Consider the following 17,439-nt stretch of genomic DNA (forward strand, 5'->3'; position numbering starts at 1 on the left):
AAAATTAAATCAAATATTTAAAGCATGTGTCACCTATTCCCTGTGATGTTCTCTTTCAAAGGGAAAAACTATTGTGATACGGCATGGGCTTAATATCAAACAATTCTCAAATACATCGAACACCTTCAATTATAAGTAGATTTATTGCAAAGCAGACACTGCTTCCAGAAATTAAAAGAAAAAAATCCCATCCCACCTTAGCAGGTGGTAATGATAGTCTACTTGTTACATTTGCTCGTCAGGGGCTAGATCTAAAATCCATTGCAGTTTTTCCATTGACTTCAATGGGTTCTTGGATCTGGCCCAAGATTATGCTAAAGTTTCTGTACTTTTGTAGCACATTTGAAAATATTTCCCCCAGCCTCTCCCTCCAAAATAGAATGTGGGAAGTGATGTTCTTCATCATACAAATATGTGGAAAATTGAATTAATGTTGCCAAGACACTCAATAATAATTGCAAGCAGGAATATATATATAAAAAATAATTTGGTTGTGGGCATATATTTTTATATATAAATATTCAATATAAAAATACATTGTTTAAACCACTGAGTGATGTATGATAAAATATTCACACAGTAATTAAAGCATAATTATCATTTTAAAATAGGCATCATTTAGATGTTAATTAATTCTTCCTTCCCTTATCTTATGAGACCATATGTGGTATGTCTAGCAGCAAAACATGTTACAGTGAAATGTTCTTTGGAAGGGAATAGAAAAAAAGCATATACTAAAGGTCCAGAAATGCTCCCTACATATATCATCCAGACCATGAAGACTCAAATAATTAATAATTGTTGTTATGTTTGGAACAATGATAAAGGTATTGTAAAGTAACAGGACAGGAATATCAGATGTTACAGGATCAAATGAAAACCTGTCTCTCCAGTGCTTAGCAGTCAGTTTGCAATGCTACCTCCACATTGTTTTCCTCTTAACTCTCTTTTAAAGCCATTTCTATTGCTTCCCTTTGTGCTGCCAGTCACAATGGGATAATGCTCTTCAGGAAGTTGTGACATGTGAAGAGATCACACTTTCTCTGCAGAGAAAGTGGATATAAGCATCTTTCTTTTAGAAACAGCTCTTGCCTTCTTATTCTTGTGTTTGGAAATAGTTTCAGAAAGTCACTTAACCTGAGAACTGTACATAAAGTGAATAGTTTTGAAGTGACTGATAAGCCCAGATGACCCAAAACATAATAAATTCAAGTTAAAATGCTATTTTAGGGCAAGACTATTAATTGCCCCTAAGGTATCCCCACAGGGGAATAATGAAGCATAGTTTCAATACCCTTTGAGGCATATCTAGATCACCAAATGGTGCATGGGAACGGACTCCATGGAGTCAATACTTCCCAGCCCTGAGCAAGTGCCAAAGAGGGGAAGGAAATAGCATTGGTTCCATCTCCATGAAGTACTGGTCAGTAGTGCAAGTGGTATGCTGCATCCTGTAAAAGGGTATTGCAAGTTACTCCCCATCAGGAATAAGGAAGGAGCAATGGAAGGAATTATGACTTGGAGACAGAATAGGTTCCCAAACCTGCTCCCTGGAGATTGATGCCACTACAGTCCTAGAAGTTGAAGCAGGAATCAAGCCTAATGGTCATAGCAGAAGTCAAGAATCAGAGCCCAGGGTCAGAGGCAAGGTGTGAGAGCCAAAGGTGAGAGCTGGGTTACCCAAAGCGAGGCAAGGCTGCAGCTGAGGCAGGAGCGGGGCTGAAACAAGCAGGTACAGTAGCTGTCACAGCCAAGGGCAAAGGCTTTAGGTTGCCCTGGCTTTGCTGCAGACCCTGATTTCTGCTAAGCCTCAGTCTCACTCTTAACTTTTAGTTTCTGAATACAAATTATTTTTATTATTTGAACCTTGCAAAGCTTAATTTAGAAAATATTTCATACTGGAAGGTTGAATTTAAGTTTTAAAAAGGGAAGAAATGTGAAGTTTAGCTGAGAATGACTTCAAAAGGGGATGGGGAGACACAATAAGGGCTCAGTTCTGCAATGTGCCAAATGTCGTAGTTCAGAGCGACAGCACCTGGGTTCCCCCTTCTGTGGTCTACCAAGGGCATCCACTTAAATGTTTGACTCCCAGACAAAGATTCATAGTTTCTAGGACTGAAAGGGACCTCGAGAGGTCATCGAGTCCAGTCCCCTGCCCTCATGGCAGGACCAAATACTGTCTAGACCATCCCTGATAGACATTTATCTAACTAAAAGCAGCAAAGAATCCTGTGGCACCTTATAGACTAACAGACATTTTGCAGCATGAGCTTTCGTGGGTGAATGCCCACTTTGTCGGATGCAAGAGTGGAAATTTCCAGGGGCAGGTAAATATAAGCAAGCAAGAAGCAAGCTAGAGATAACGAGGTTAGATCAATCAGGGAGGATGAGGCCCTGTTCTAGCAGTTGAGGTGTGAAAACCAAGGGAGGAGAAACTGGTTCTGTAGTTGGCAAGCCATTCACAGTCTTTGTTTAATCCTAAACTGATGGTGTCAAATTTGCAAATGAACTGAAGCTCAGCAGTTTCTCTTAGAAGTCTGGTCCTAAAGTTTTTTGCTGGAGGATGGCCACCTTAAGATCTGCTATTGTGTGGCCAGGGAGGTTGAAGTGTTCTCCTACAGGTTTTTGTATATTGACATTCCTAATATCTGATTTGTGTCCATTTATCCTTTTCCTTAGAGACTGTCCAGTTTGGCCGATGTACATAGCAGAAGGGCATTGCTGGTATATGATGGCATATATTAAATTGATGGATGTGCAGGTGGCCACTGGCCATCACATACAGTCCCCAGCTAAAGCCCCTCCAACGCATCATCAGGGATCTACAACCCATCCTGGACAATGATCCCACACTTTCACAGGCCTTGGATGGCAGGCCAGTCCTCGCCCACAGACAACCTGCCAACCTGAAGCATATTCTCACCAGTAACTGCACACCGCACCATAGTAACTCTAGCTCAGGAACCAATCCATGCAACAAACCTCGATGCCAACTCTGCCCACATATCTACACCAGCAACACCATCACAGGACCTAACCAGATCAGCCACACCATCACCGGTTCATTCACCTGCACATCCACCAATGTAATATATGGAACTCTTACTCATATGAGGAGTGACTTTAATGGGACTACTTGCTTGCTTATATTTACCTGACCCTGGAAATTTCCACTCTTGCATCTGACGAAGTGGGCATTCACCCACGAAAGCTCATGCTGCAAAACGTCTGTTAGTCTATAAGGTGCCACAGGATTCTTTGCTGCTTTTACAGAACCAGACTAAAACGGCTACCCCTCTGATATTTATCTAACTGACTCTTAAATATCTCCAGAGATGGAGATTCCACAGGCAGTTTACTCCAGTGTTTAACCACTCTGACAGTTAGGAACTTTTTCTTAATGTCCAACCTAAACCTCCCTTGCTGCAGTTTAAGCCCATTGCTTCTTGTTCTATCCTTAGAGGCTAAGGTGAACAAGTTCTCTCCCTCCTCCTGATGACACCCTTTTAGATACCTGAAAACTGCTATCATGTCCACTCTCAGCCTTCTCTTTTCCAAACTAAACAAACCCAATTCTTTCAGCCTTCCTTCACAGGTCATGTTCTCAAGACTTTTAATCATTCTTGTTGCTCTTCTCTAGACCCTCTCCAATTTCTCCACATCTTTCTTGAAATGTGGTGCCCAGAACTGGACACAATACTCCAGTTGAGGCTTAACCAGCACAGAGTAGAGCGGAAGAATGACTTCTCGTGTCTTGCTCACAACACACCTGTTAATGCATCCCAGAACCACGTTTGGTTTTTTGCAATAGCATCACACTGTTGACTCATATTTACCTCGTGGTCCACTATAACCCCTCAATCCCTTTCTGCTGTACTCCTTCCTAGACAGTCTCTTCCCATTTTGTATCTGTGAAATTGATTGCTCCTTCCTAAGTGGAGCACTTTGCATTTGTCTTTATTAAACTTCATCCTGTTTACCTCAGACCATTTCTCCAATTTGTACAGATCATTTTGAATTATGACCCTATCCTCCAAAGCAGTTGCAATCCCTCCCAGTTTGGTATCATCTGCAAACTTAATAAGCATACTTTCTATGCCAATATCTAAGTCGTTGATGAAGATAATAACTACTCTCTGAGTACAGTTATCCAGCCAGTTATGCACCCACCTTATAGTAGCCCCATCTAAATTGTATTTGCCTAGTTTATTGATAAGAATCTCATGCAAGACCGTATCAAATGCCTTACTAAAGTCTAGGTATACCACATCCATCGCTTCTCCCTTATTCACAAGACTCATTATCCTATCAAAGAAAGCTAATAGATTGATTTGACATGATTTGATCTTTAAAAATCCATGCTGGCTATTACCTATCACCTTACCACCTTCCAAGTGTTTGCAGATGATTTCCTTAATTATTTGCTCCATTATCTTCCCTGGCACAGAAGTTAAACTAACTGGTCTGTAGTTTCCTGGGTTGTTTTTATTTCCCTTTTTATAGATGGGCATTATATTTGCCCTTTTCCAGTCTTCTGGAATCTCTCCTGTCTCCCATGATTTTCCAAAGATAATAGCTAGAGGCTCAGATACCTCCTCTATTAGCTCCTTGAGTATTCTAGGATGCATTTCATCAGGCCCTGGTGACTTGCAGGCATCTAACTTTTCTAAGTGATTTTTAACTTGTTCTTTTTTTATTTTATCTTTTAAACCTACCCCCTTCCCATTAGCATTCACTATGTTAGGCATTCTTTCAGATTTCTTGGTGAAGACCAAAACAAAGAAGTCATTAAGCATCTCTGTCATTTCCAAGTTTCCTGTTACTCTTTGTCCCTCCTCACTGAGCAGTGGGCCTACCCTGTCCTTGGTCTTCCTCTTGCTTCTAATGTATTGATAAAAAGTCTTCTTGTTTCCCTTTATTCCTGTAGCTAGTTTGAGCTCATTTTGTTCCTTTGCCTTTCTAATCTTGCCCCTGCATTCCTGTGTTGTTTGCCTATATTCATCCTTTGTTATTTGTCCTAGTTTCCATTTTTATATGACTTCTTTTTATTTTTTAGATCATGCAAGATCTCATGGTTAAGCCAAGCTGGTCTTTTGCCACATTTTCTATCTTTCCTACCCAGCGGAATAGCTTGCTTTTGGGCCCTTAATAGTGTCCCTTTGAAAAACTGCCAACTCTCCTCAGTTGTTTTTCCTCTCAGTCTTGATTCCCATGGGACCTTACCTATCAGCTCTCTGAGCTTACCAAAATCCGCCTTCCTGAAATCCATTGTCTCTATTATGCTGTACTCCCTTCTACCCTTCCTTAGAATTGCAAACTCTATGATTTCATGATCACTTTCACCCAAGCTGCCTTCTACTTTCAAATTCTCAATGAATTTCTCCCTATTTGTTAAAATCAAATCTAGAACAGCTTCCCCCCAGTAGCTTTTTCAACCTTCTGAAATAAAAAGTTGTCTGCAATGCAGTCCAAGAACTTATTGGATAGTCTGTGCTCCGCTGTGTTATTTTCCTAACATATATCTGGATAGTTGAAGTCCCCCATCACCACCCAATCTTGGGCTTTGGGTGATTTTGTTAGTTGTTTAAAAAAAGCCTCATCCACCTCTTCCACCTGGTTAGGTGGCCGGTAGTAGACTCCTAGAATGACATCACCCTTGCTTTTTACCCCTTTTAGCCTAACCCAGAGACTCTCAACACTTCCGTCTCCTATGTCCACCTCCACCTCAGTCCAAGTATGTACATATATACAAGGCAACACCTCCTCCCTTTTTCCCCTTTTTCTCCCTTCCTGAGCAAGCTGTACCCATCCACCCTAACATTCCAATCATGTGTATTATCCCACTAAGTTTTAGTGATGCCAACAATGTCATAGTTCTATTTATTTATTAGCACTTCCAGTTCTTCCTGCTTATTACCCATCACCCATCTTGGGTGGAGACACGTGTCTTATTCATTCCTGACTGGGAATTTTAAGGCTGCATAGCTCACTGCTTTACCCTGTGATATTCCTAGCAAGCTAGGAAAAAAAAGCTAGGCTAAAGAAGGCCAGCACCTGTGCTTTGCTTCCCCTGTTCCCCCAAAGTGTATGCCCAGTGTATTACCTGCAGTTATAAGTTACCACATAACTCCTAAGCAAGCACATTTATTCTTAAGGTAAAAGCATTATGGAGAAAAAACATTGAAAAACCTGCAAGCTGTTACCCCGGGGTTCTTGCAACCCAAAGCTCTTGGTAACTTTTACTCTGTGTGAGGAGGTGTCAGGAAATAAATCAGAGGAAACACGACCATCTGACCGATAGATGGCTGGCACAAACAGGACAACACAAGAGTGCTTTCACTTAAACCTAAACCTTTACTTAGTCTCAAGCACTTACACACATCCGCAACAAGATTAGTAAAACACCCCCAATCCTTGATAATTACCAAACCTGAGTGTGGCTTTCGAGTGATGCAGCAGCCCGCCTGCTGGTGGGGAACACAAGATGCATCCAGAGGGAGAAACCAGTCCTGAAGATTCCCCAAATGAGTCCCACTATCTCAAGCTTTTTCCCCTTATTTATACATTAGTAATGGAATGACATGTCCCTTAAAGAAACCTTGTTAAGTAAGTATTTCAATAATCAAGCAAGAAGCTCCTTCTAGTTATTGATTAATTAGGTGTGGGTTTTTCCAGAGTCTGCAGCCTTGAGACCCCAATAGACATTCCTGGGGCATATCAGCAACTTCAACACAATTCTTATCAGGAAGGATGCGGGGGCAAGCTGCCCTTTCTGGGGCACCCCAAAACTCCCTCCCCTCCTGCCTTGGTCAAGCTGAGATTGTTGAATGGTCAAGGTGAGCTTGCTGACTAGGCCGCCTTTAACAATAAGCCATAGTGGTTTCAAGCACGTTACTGGTTTGCCAAAGTCTCCCCATACACAAGCACGCTAAAAAGCTTACCAGAGGTCACCTGCAACTACAGCCTAGGGCTCTAGTCTTTCAAAACCCACAAGGGGTTTTCTCCCTGGTTACAAGTTCATCCATCTAAGATCCAGAACTAGAACAGCTGGGCAGATCAGCCATTTATTTATACAGCTCAGGCTTTAGATCCTGGCCTTGTGTAACAGGTAACCAGCAGATAATGACCCTCTAAGGACAAAGCTTTATGAGACTGGGTTTTTTGTATAACCAGTTTAAGATTAAGCATATGCTTGAGTCTCAGAAGTCAACACAACTACTCACATGCTTAAAGATAAGAACATACTTAAGTGTTTTGCTGAATATGTGCCTGAAAGGAGGTGAATAAAAGAACATGATATTTCTTTGGTAGAAATTTTTAACTAAGATCTTTCCATCAATGTTCTTTGCTAAATCGTACAACTCCAAAGTAGAGAATACAAAACATTCATTAGAGACCCAGAATAATATCCAATATTCAAGCAGTTATCCTACAAGCTATGAGACCAGTGTCATCCACCAGACAAATCTAGGCTCATTGAGGAGGTGCAGAACATATCAGTATCCCATAAACTCTGTTTAACCTTTTTAAAACTTCAGAGGGAGGACTGCTGACTTTGTACAGTAGTGCTGCAATGTTTAATACTCCACATAACTTTAATACATGAAACAATCAGATTAAACCTTTACACTTAGGTCTGAAACATCATAATTCAACTTGATTACACTTTCTCCACACAGTACAAGACTACAAGTTAGATATTTCACATTAAATGAGGTATTTACATAAACTTACCTGCTTTATTAAATGCAAATTAATGCAGACTATTATGCATACAGAAATGAATACCCGTAGTTAACATTTTGTAAGTCAATTTGTATTTAGCACATATCCTTTCCATATTAGACCAGTCTAAACCAAATGTACATTATTCTTTTACTGAACAGTTCTACTACTGTTTCCTAGTATGGAATATTCACACGCACAGTTTTGAACTGCAATTCAGGGCAAAAAAAGTTAATGTTAAATGCAATTTCTTTAATTCCTGTAGTCCTACTATAATCTTTTCTTATCAAGTAGCGTTTCAAATGAACTGCAGTTGGACACAAAAGGGAGTTGAAGAAATTATTTTAAACAAAGCAATAAAGAAAGTAATGTGTTCCATTACCCTTCTGATACCTGTAATGTCACAGAAAGATGCATTGTGGGATGTGAGGTCAAGCAAGAAAGCATCAGAGAATTTTAAGTGTCTAAGAGCAATTTGAAAGGTTAGTTAATGCTGAGATTAGAAACTCTGTGTGGTCCAGTTGATATGCACTAGACCAGGATTTAAGTGCCACAGAGTGAGCTACTGCTTCTAAAGACAACTGTTGCCTTTCAGATCTCATTTATTATGGGGCAAATTCAACATGAAGGAACATAAGAATTGCTACACTGGGACCGACCATTGGTCCATCAATTTTGGCATTTTGTCCCTGAGGTTAAACAAAGTGAGAAGGTTTGATGAATTATTGATTAGGGTTTTTTTTTCCCAAGCTGTATTTTCTTACTAAATGACCAATCAACAATGGTTGAATCCTGTTCCAAATTATTCCCAAATCCAAGGGGCTGTGCAATGTTGGTTCAAATCTAAGATTTTGCAAAGCTCATGAAAATGATTATGGCCAGCAACATGTCCTAAATGCAAAGATGTTGGATTTAGGATTTTGGTTTTAGCCCAATGGTTTACCGTTTCATACATACGGTATTTCTCTGTTTTTACTCCATGAAGATTTAATGGGACCTTTGCTAATTTATGAAACTAATACAGATTTGGTGTCAAGTTCCAAGACAAGCTAACTGTTTGATCTCCTGAAACTGAAACAAATCCAGTCCAAAGTAACAAAATGTTAATAAATACTCTGTTTGTGTGTAAGTTGTTGGGTTTTGTTTTGTTTTTCCACCTCACCTAAAAACATAAGAACATAACCTGCTCATATTCTATTCCAAGGGTTGGCAACCTTCGGCACGTGGCCCATCAGGGTAATCCGTGGGTGGGCCATGAGAAAGTTTGTTTACATTGACCGTCCGCAGGCATGGCCGCCTGCAGCTCCCAGTTGCTGCGGTTCACCATTCCCGGCCACCTGGTGCCCGTGTGCTCTTTCCCTGCAAGACTCAGTCTTCAAATTTCATAGTAAAGCTGCCTCTTTGTTGTGATTGCCTCTAAGCACTACTCTTCTTCATTCCCCTTATGTTTTATTTTTAACCAGAAGTGTGCTCACTGCTTTACAAGCAATGTAAAAGAACAAGGTTTCAGCATAATCTAAATAGACAAAGATCAGACAAAAATTTGGAGCGTGGGATGCAACACAAAAGCAAAGTGACTGACTCGTTAGGTCGGAAGTGCACCTTGCTAGTTCCCCTATCTTCTTCTTATATGTTGTTGACAGCTGTGTCCTTTCCATTTCCCCCCACTGGACCTAGTCTGCAAGACTGCTTATTTTCATCTTTAATACTTTTAAATCTCAGTTTTCTTTTCTTTCAGCATAATCCATCATCCTATTCCCTATTTTCACTGTTCTGCCTATATAACGCTCATTTGTGCTTCATTCATTATTCTTCACTATTCCCAACCCCATTACTGTTGTATTCTGCCTTTTGGTGGAAAACATTTGGTTATACATACAGAAGAATGTAATAAAAATATTTTATTATATTGCTGTTCAACCATGCACTGCTAATGAACAATAAGCAATAAGTAAGAGCAGTTATAGCAATAAGCTTTCTACTTTAAACCCTTAGGAAAGGCCCAAATAAGTAGCATGGTCTGATCATTTGGATTTCAAATATTAACCCCTTCTAGAATAGAAAGATGATCTTCTAAATTAAGGCACAGAATTCAGAGTCATGGTCTATTCCTGGTTTTACCACAAATAAATGTGGAAGTTAGTAAAAATTTTGATATACTGTCTCATCAAATTTTACTCTTCAGTAAGGCTCCTTCCTTCACCTGGTCTGGGAAGGGCTCACAACAGGAATATGGCAGAGTCAAGCCAAGGTTTTTCCAAAAAGTGACTGGTAATTTTGAGTACTGCAACTTGAGTGCCTGACTTGAGACCTCTTTAAGTGACCTAATTTTACAGTGTGGGAGCGTACTACTGAACACTTTCTGGACATTAGGCCCTTTAAGGTAACTAAAGTTGGTCATTTTTGATTGAGAATCATTCTATTGTTGATTGGTGCCAAATTCTGTACTCACTCGCGTATGTGAAACCCCATTGGCTTCAGAGCAGAATTTGGCCTATATATGTCTTCAACTTCTTAAATAGTCTCTTACTGAGGTTTTTTCCACTCTCTGAAATTTCACTCTTTCCTAGTTCAAAATATTTTTTTTCACAATTTGCAAAGCCAGAGTCCTCTGTAATGTGATTTTTGTTCATTAAATAGAATTATGAAAAGAGTAGAACATAATGATTTGTTGGTACTTGAAAAGTATGTTTGTGCAGGTTGGAACATTTTGGTTGAGAAAAGGAACTTTGGGAATGGAAGAAATACAGTGAAAGTGATGAAGGTTAAAGGTGTATGTGTATATGCGCCTTCCTCCTTTGTCCCTCACACCCCCACATTATGGAGGTAGCAGTTGGAACTCCACAGTTTATGTTGTATTGAGATTTACACTTAACACAGGACTAAAATCTCTCTGCATTACACTTCAATACTTGGTGTCAAGTATCAGGGGGTAGCCGTGTTAGTCTGTATCCACAAAACAACAAGGAGTCCAGTGGCACCTTAAAGACTAACAGATTTATTTGGGCATAAGCTTTCGTGGGTAAAAAGAAAATCTAAAAAAGTCCCAGGGAATGCCTACTGCTAAATGATGAACTAGCATTCGGCTGAACCCTCAAGGGTTAACTCGTTGTAATGTAGCCTCACACTCTACAATGCAGCAGGAATGGAGGGAGGGGAGACAGCATCACAGACAGAGACAGAGACACACACTGTGTGTGAGAGAGAGAGAGATGTGCATTTCCACTTTAAGTATGCTGACTGCACTCTTAAGTACATTGCCTTGTTAAGTTAATCAGCAAGCTGAGACACAGCTGCTGCCAGGAAGCTCCCTCCGTCCTGAGTCCTATTGTGTGTGCCCCCTGCTCTATGGAGATGAGGTAAACGGGGTGCAGGAGCAGGAGGGGAGGGGGATACCCTGACATTAGCCCCCTTCTTCCCCCTCTCCCCCACAGCAAGCAGGAGGCTCGGGGAGCAGCTCCAAGGCGGAGGGCAGGAGCAGCACATGGCAGTGGGGGGAGGGACAGCTGAACTGCCGATTGCTAGCCTGCTGGGCAGCTGCTGCACAGGGAACTTAGGGGAGCGGGGAGCTGATAGGGAGGCTGCCGGTCCACCCTGGTTGCAAGCCCCCACCAACTAGCTGCAATGGGCTGCTCTTCCTGCAAGCAGTGGACAAAGCAGGTGGCTGCCAAACAATGCTATAAGGGAGCATTGCACAACTTTAAACGAGCATGTTCTCTAATTAATCAGCAATGTAACAACGAAACAACGTTAACCGGGACGACTTTCAGTGAGGAGTTACTGTACTTATGTCGATGGGAGAAGCCCCCCATCAACATAGTGCTGTCTGCACTGCTGGTTAGATCAGTATAACTACATCACTCAGGATTTTTTTTTCCCACACCCCTGTGCAACGTAGTTATACCGATGTAAGTATATAGCAGGGGTCAGCAACCTCTGGCACACAGCTTGCCAGGGTAAGCACCCTAGTGGGCTGGGCCAGTTTGTTTACCTGCTGTGTCAGCAGGTTCAGCCGATCACAGCTCCCACTGGCCAAGGTTTGCCGCTCCAGGCCAATGGGCGCAGCGGGAAGCCAGAGCCAGCACATCCCTTGGCCAGCATCACTTCCCTCAGCCTCCATTGGCCTGGGACAGCAAACCGTGGCCAGTGGGAGTCACGATTGGCTGAACCTGCTGACGCTGCAGGTAAACAAACTAGCCTGGCCCACTACCCTGACGAGCCGCGTACCAGAGGTTGCCAACACCTGGTATATAGTGTAGTCCTGGCCTAAGAAATGATATTATTATATTGCATAAATGAATATTGATCAAGCCCCAGTGCTATTTTACAATTAGAATCAATTACACTGCGGTATTTCTTCCAATATTAGATCATTTGTTGTATTTGGAACAATGTGAAATTGTGCTTTAATATTTTTACTAGGAGAAGACCTGGACTGGAATATCTGTTCTGAACTCCCCCTGCAACCTAGAGAAATTCAGGCATGAATGAAGATCCAGAAAGCATGTTTCCTTCATGTGATGTCCCTTGTTGCAGAGAAGAGACAATATTCATTTGTTATGAATATAGACAGACCCTATCAGCAATGCACTTAAGCACATGACAAGCTTAAGCATAAGAGTAAGCCCTTTTACTGCAATGGGACTATTCATGAATTTAAAATTAAGCATGTACTTAAGTACTTGGCTGGATTAAGGCCACAAAATGTAATTTATCTAATTCACAAGACAATGACAATACTCTTGTTCAATTTTGCTTTTTATGAGCCTGAGCCAACTCCCAATGAATTCAATGGCAGTATTTCTATTCCTTTCAGGAGGAAGTGGATTGAGGACTTAGGCCCAGATCCTCAAATGTATTTAGAAGCCTAACTCCCCTGGATTCTGGGCCTTTGTTCACAAATTAAATCAACACAGACTGTGCTGCCAGGTGTCACCACACAGTCCCACCTAGGCTTGATACTGCAAGCTGCTCTGCATGGCTGGACCCACATGGAGCCAACTGGAGCTAATGGTACTGTAAGGCTGTAGGGTCTTTCTGTGCAGAGCAATTTGCAGGATTGGAGATTAAGAGACAGATTTTCAAATCTAGAAACTGGAAAATATATGTTGCCTGTCACAAAGCACTTTACTACTGCTGGAACAGCACCTCCTCCTGGCCATTCTGGGGATTAGCTCTGGGAGGCAGATGCCCCATTCCCATGGTTGCACACCATCTCTCTGACTCTCACTCAGTCCCTCTCTTGCTCCCGGAGCTGCTGCTACCTCTTCTTGAATCAGCCCAACAGCCAAGCCACTCAGCATTCTGTTCCCCCCTTCAAGGGTATGGTCCTTCCAAGTCCCTGTCACTCCTACAGCAACCCAGGCAGTCTTCCAGTTCACTGTCCCACTAGTGCCACTTCCATGGGGTGGGTAAGGGAACTTGAGCCTGCTCTCTACTCTGGGTTCCAGCCCAGGGACCCTACAATACACAGCCAAGGTCTGTGCAGTCCCCAACCTTGCTGCTTATTCCCTGGGCTACCTCCTATACCACAGACTCTTTTCACCACCCAGGTCTCTTCAGGGTACACCTTTCTCACCAGACCTGTCCCCCAGGCTTCTACTCTGTCCCAGAGGTTCCTCCTTCCCTCTCTACTACACAGAGGGTGACCACAAACTTCCTCCCAGCAAACTTTGATGCTGCTAGCTTCCTGGGGTTATATTAGCCCAGCCCACCTGTACTCAGATGAGCTTCCTCCTAATTAGGGCTTTCCTCCCATCCTTAATTCTCCCAGTTTTCAGCCTAATGGACTGATTGTGCCCACCTGACCTACCTCAGCCCTCTCAGAGCCAGTGTAGGGAGTGTACCCTATGACATTGCCTGAGATCTCTGCTGCAGACTAGAAATTCTTAGTCTGTAAGGTATTATCCCCAGGATGGTTGGCCTTAGTTACCAGGATAAGTTTGTAAACTTGCTTCAGTAACCATTTCTTGTCATATGTATTTTACTGAAGTGGCTAAACATACTGCACATGTAACTCTCTTGCTAGGTGTGTTCTATAAGCCACTATGCCAATTCCTATGTCCTCTCCTTTGAACCTCCATGGATTCTCAGAACCCCTTGGAAGCACTGTGAGAAGGATTCTAAATTGCATGGGAGTGGGATCAGAGATGAGTGGCAGTTGTAGTGACAGTGGTGGGGGAGGAAGAGAATGGAGATGGAGAATCTCATGCTATAGATCATGAAACAAAGAAACCGCTAGCTTTGGAGAATTTTCATCATCATAAGATACATGAAGAAATTTTACTTTTTACATAAAAAGTCAAAGACAAAGTCAAAGATAAATCATCACTGAGATGCTATTCCATTGAATTGCAAAAATTGACAAGGAAGAGTTTCTTACCATGATGATATAACTTATAATGTACATGATTAAACCCACATTAATTTAAAACAAAAAAAAATTACACAACTTGTGAAACTGGTGACATTGGCATACTGGTAATGGGGCAAAAATCAATCTCTATTTTGCCTGGTTTAGAAGTCAGAAGAAGATGGGATGCATAATGTGTCCCAACTATAGTTAGCACAAGGTACACAATTGCAATATTTAGCAATTTATAGACCATTTTTCTGGTACTGTTATAGATACTACAGCAATAGAGTATCTATACTTCATATAGAAAAGAGGGGAAATGGAGAAGGTTACTATGAAAGTAAGCAGAGCAAGGGTGAAATGGGTAGCATTCTAGGAACTATGGACCTGACCCGACTCCCTTTGAAGTCAATGGAAAGACCTCTATTCATTTCAGTGGGAGCTGGATCAGGCCCTATATGAACAGAGTAATAGATATGGGCTCCGATCCTTCATCAGGCTCTGCTAGTGCAGTCCCCTATTCTGTGTGGTGCTCCACTGACACACTAGCAGTTTGCAGTGAACAATCTGGGTCTTAGAGAGCATGAATCACACAGACTGACAATATATATCCTCAATATATGTTTATATATATGCATCCAAAGAAGTGGGCTGCAGCCCACGAAAGCTTACGCTCAAATAAATTTGTTAGTCTCTAAGGTGCCACAAGAACTCCTTTCTTTTTGCGGATACAGACTAACACAGCTGCTACTCTGAAACAGACTGACAGAAAGCCCGATCTATGCTGCACAGATGCTACTTTCTGAAGTTAGTAGAAGTTTTGTCTGCATATTGACTGCAGGATCAAGTCCCAATTCACATAGTGTTTGAGGGACTCATCTGCTGCTTTTAAAGCTTATCTTAAAAGCTGACATAACAACAAAATGGCTTAACAGTACAGATAAATACAATTCTTGAAAGTGGCCCATGAAGTTACCAAGAGCAAAAAAAAAGAAAAGAAAAAATAGGACATATTAATGAGCCACATTTTCATATATAATATTTTCATAAAGTGCATTTCTATTTTTCCAGAGACCAACAGATAGAAATGAGCAATGATTACTGGTACTACAATAATCTTCTATTTTTACATTGAATTATGCTGCTTAAAGGCTGTAACTGTACATTTCACAAGCACGATGGATGACTGGAAAATGTCATTAAGTGCTTTATTGGATTCCATTCTCTTGAAGGAGGACAATAATTTTAAACTATAAAATGCAAACACCACTCTCCACAACATGACAAGTATGTTTATCTATGATGCATTGCAAAGAGGTGTCTTTCAATGTTCTCGGGGCCTCCTTAAATATCCGTAATATGCCGTTCAAGAAATGTAGTGATGGGTGAATTTCAAGTCAACAAAATTGAACACCATGACTTTGAATTTTTGACTCAGATACAAACAATATCTTGTTCATTTTCCTCTCAGGAGAGACTGTAATGCAGTCTCATGGGCTTGTAGGAAAGTCAATTGTTTAATCAGGTTGATTTCACCATAAGTATATTATTACTAAAGTCACATTTTTTCAAGGACACCCCTTTTCAGTTTTCCTGCTGTGTCTACTGAGGGAATAAGAAGGAAGGGACTCAGTTTTGAACTTGCTAGGTACCTTCTGTCAGTTCAGGGCAACTGCACCTGTATTTCCCCTCAATGGTCCAGCAAGGACGCCCAGTCTCAGGCTTCCAGCTCCCCTGCCATTACCTTTCTTAAGTGAAGACCTGCATCATTCTCCCTTCCGACCAAGGTATTCCCAGGCTGTACTGTGTTATTCCCAGCACAGACAAGCTGCCCCAGCACAACTGCTTGCTTTCTCTTTAGAGATGGTTAACAGTGTGACTGTCCACAGTTATAGCTACCATACAGCTCTTCTTATGCAAGCCTATTTTATTCTTAAGGTAAAAGCATTACAGAGAAAACATTAAAAACAATCAAAGAATCTACATACATGCTAATAAAATTACTGGAGTTCATGCCAACCCTAACATGGGATCTGACAGGAACAGGCCTTCAACACTCTACCCAAGAGGTTCCCTTGTGGTTTCAAGTTCATCACAGCTTCAGCTCAGAACTAGCACCCAGTCATATTGGCCTCAGTACACCCAGTCCTTCTAACACTTCCCTGGGGATTGGGGCCTTCCATTGATTCTCTTAGTTTGCTGGATCAAGAATAAGTCCCTGAGCCTATTTAAAACCAGGCTATTTAACTAAAAATCCTTCCTTTGTCTGGTCATCCCTGGAGAATCCAGTTTTAACTAGTATATGTGGATCTTGCCGAGGGGTAGCTTCAAAGGTCATATAACCAGAGGAATTATATGAGCATGCTCTTCCTCCTAGAGGAGTTACAACTCCATAATAACATATATACAATTGCATTTTTGATAGAATGAACCCCAAAAGGTATGAAACCCAACTCAGTACAGTTTAACTTAATTCAGTCAGGTTTGTCCAGGATGTTGTAGAATATTGTCAGTCTGTCACATCCTCCCACTTTGCTGTTGTACAGGGCACTTAGCTTTGAACCCTTGACCCCAACATGGCAGCAGTGCTTCTTCTTTCAAGGAGCTCTGCGGTAGGGGCCCTGCTGCTATATAGGGTTGAGGAAGATGATGATGACTGTGTTACTCATACGATATGCATATTGTAAGAGCTATATCTGCAGATCTCACAGTGGGCAGGAACTACAGTGAAATGTGTTCTTTGTGTCCCCCTGCAATGGTACATCTGTGTTTAAAGTACAGTGAATATAGATCATGCATTCATAAGATTCACACTAGAAATGTTGTGAATCCTGCCCACCCCAGGATCCACAAAAGAAAAAGAAAAAAGAAGAATTCTGGGTTTTCCCCTTCCTAAAGAAATACTCCAGAGCCAGATTGGATGGCTTAGTAGTTCAAAACTTGAGGTCTGAAACATGGTAATTCAGACTCCTTGCAACCACAGAATCAGCTCAGACTGTTAGATTTCTAAAACAGATAACTAAATATCATGTACTTTACTCTGTTTGTTTGGGTCTCTCACATGAGCACATAAAAACAATATCTAGTCTGCTGTTCATGAATATTAAGGACCAAATCCAAGACAGAGCTAGTGTAAACTTAGCACAGCTGAGGAAAGGGAGGGAGAATGGTGGCAGCTCTAATTCGCTTTCCTACTACCTCCATCCTCATTGGCCAGAAGCCAAAAAAGGCCCTGTAGGAAAATAGATCCACATTAGCCCTGAGTGAACTATGGTTTTTAATTGAGTTTGGATATTAGCATGAGCAATAGACCCAAAGCATGTGACCAAAAAGAATGAAATCATGAGAGAGAAGAGTTA

The sequence above is a fragment of the Mauremys mutica genome, chromosome 2 (assembly GCF_020497125.1).
Source record: "Mauremys mutica isolate MM-2020 ecotype Southern chromosome 2, ASM2049712v1, whole genome shotgun sequence".
NCBI lineage: Eukaryota > Metazoa > Chordata > Testudines > Geoemydidae > Mauremys > Mauremys mutica.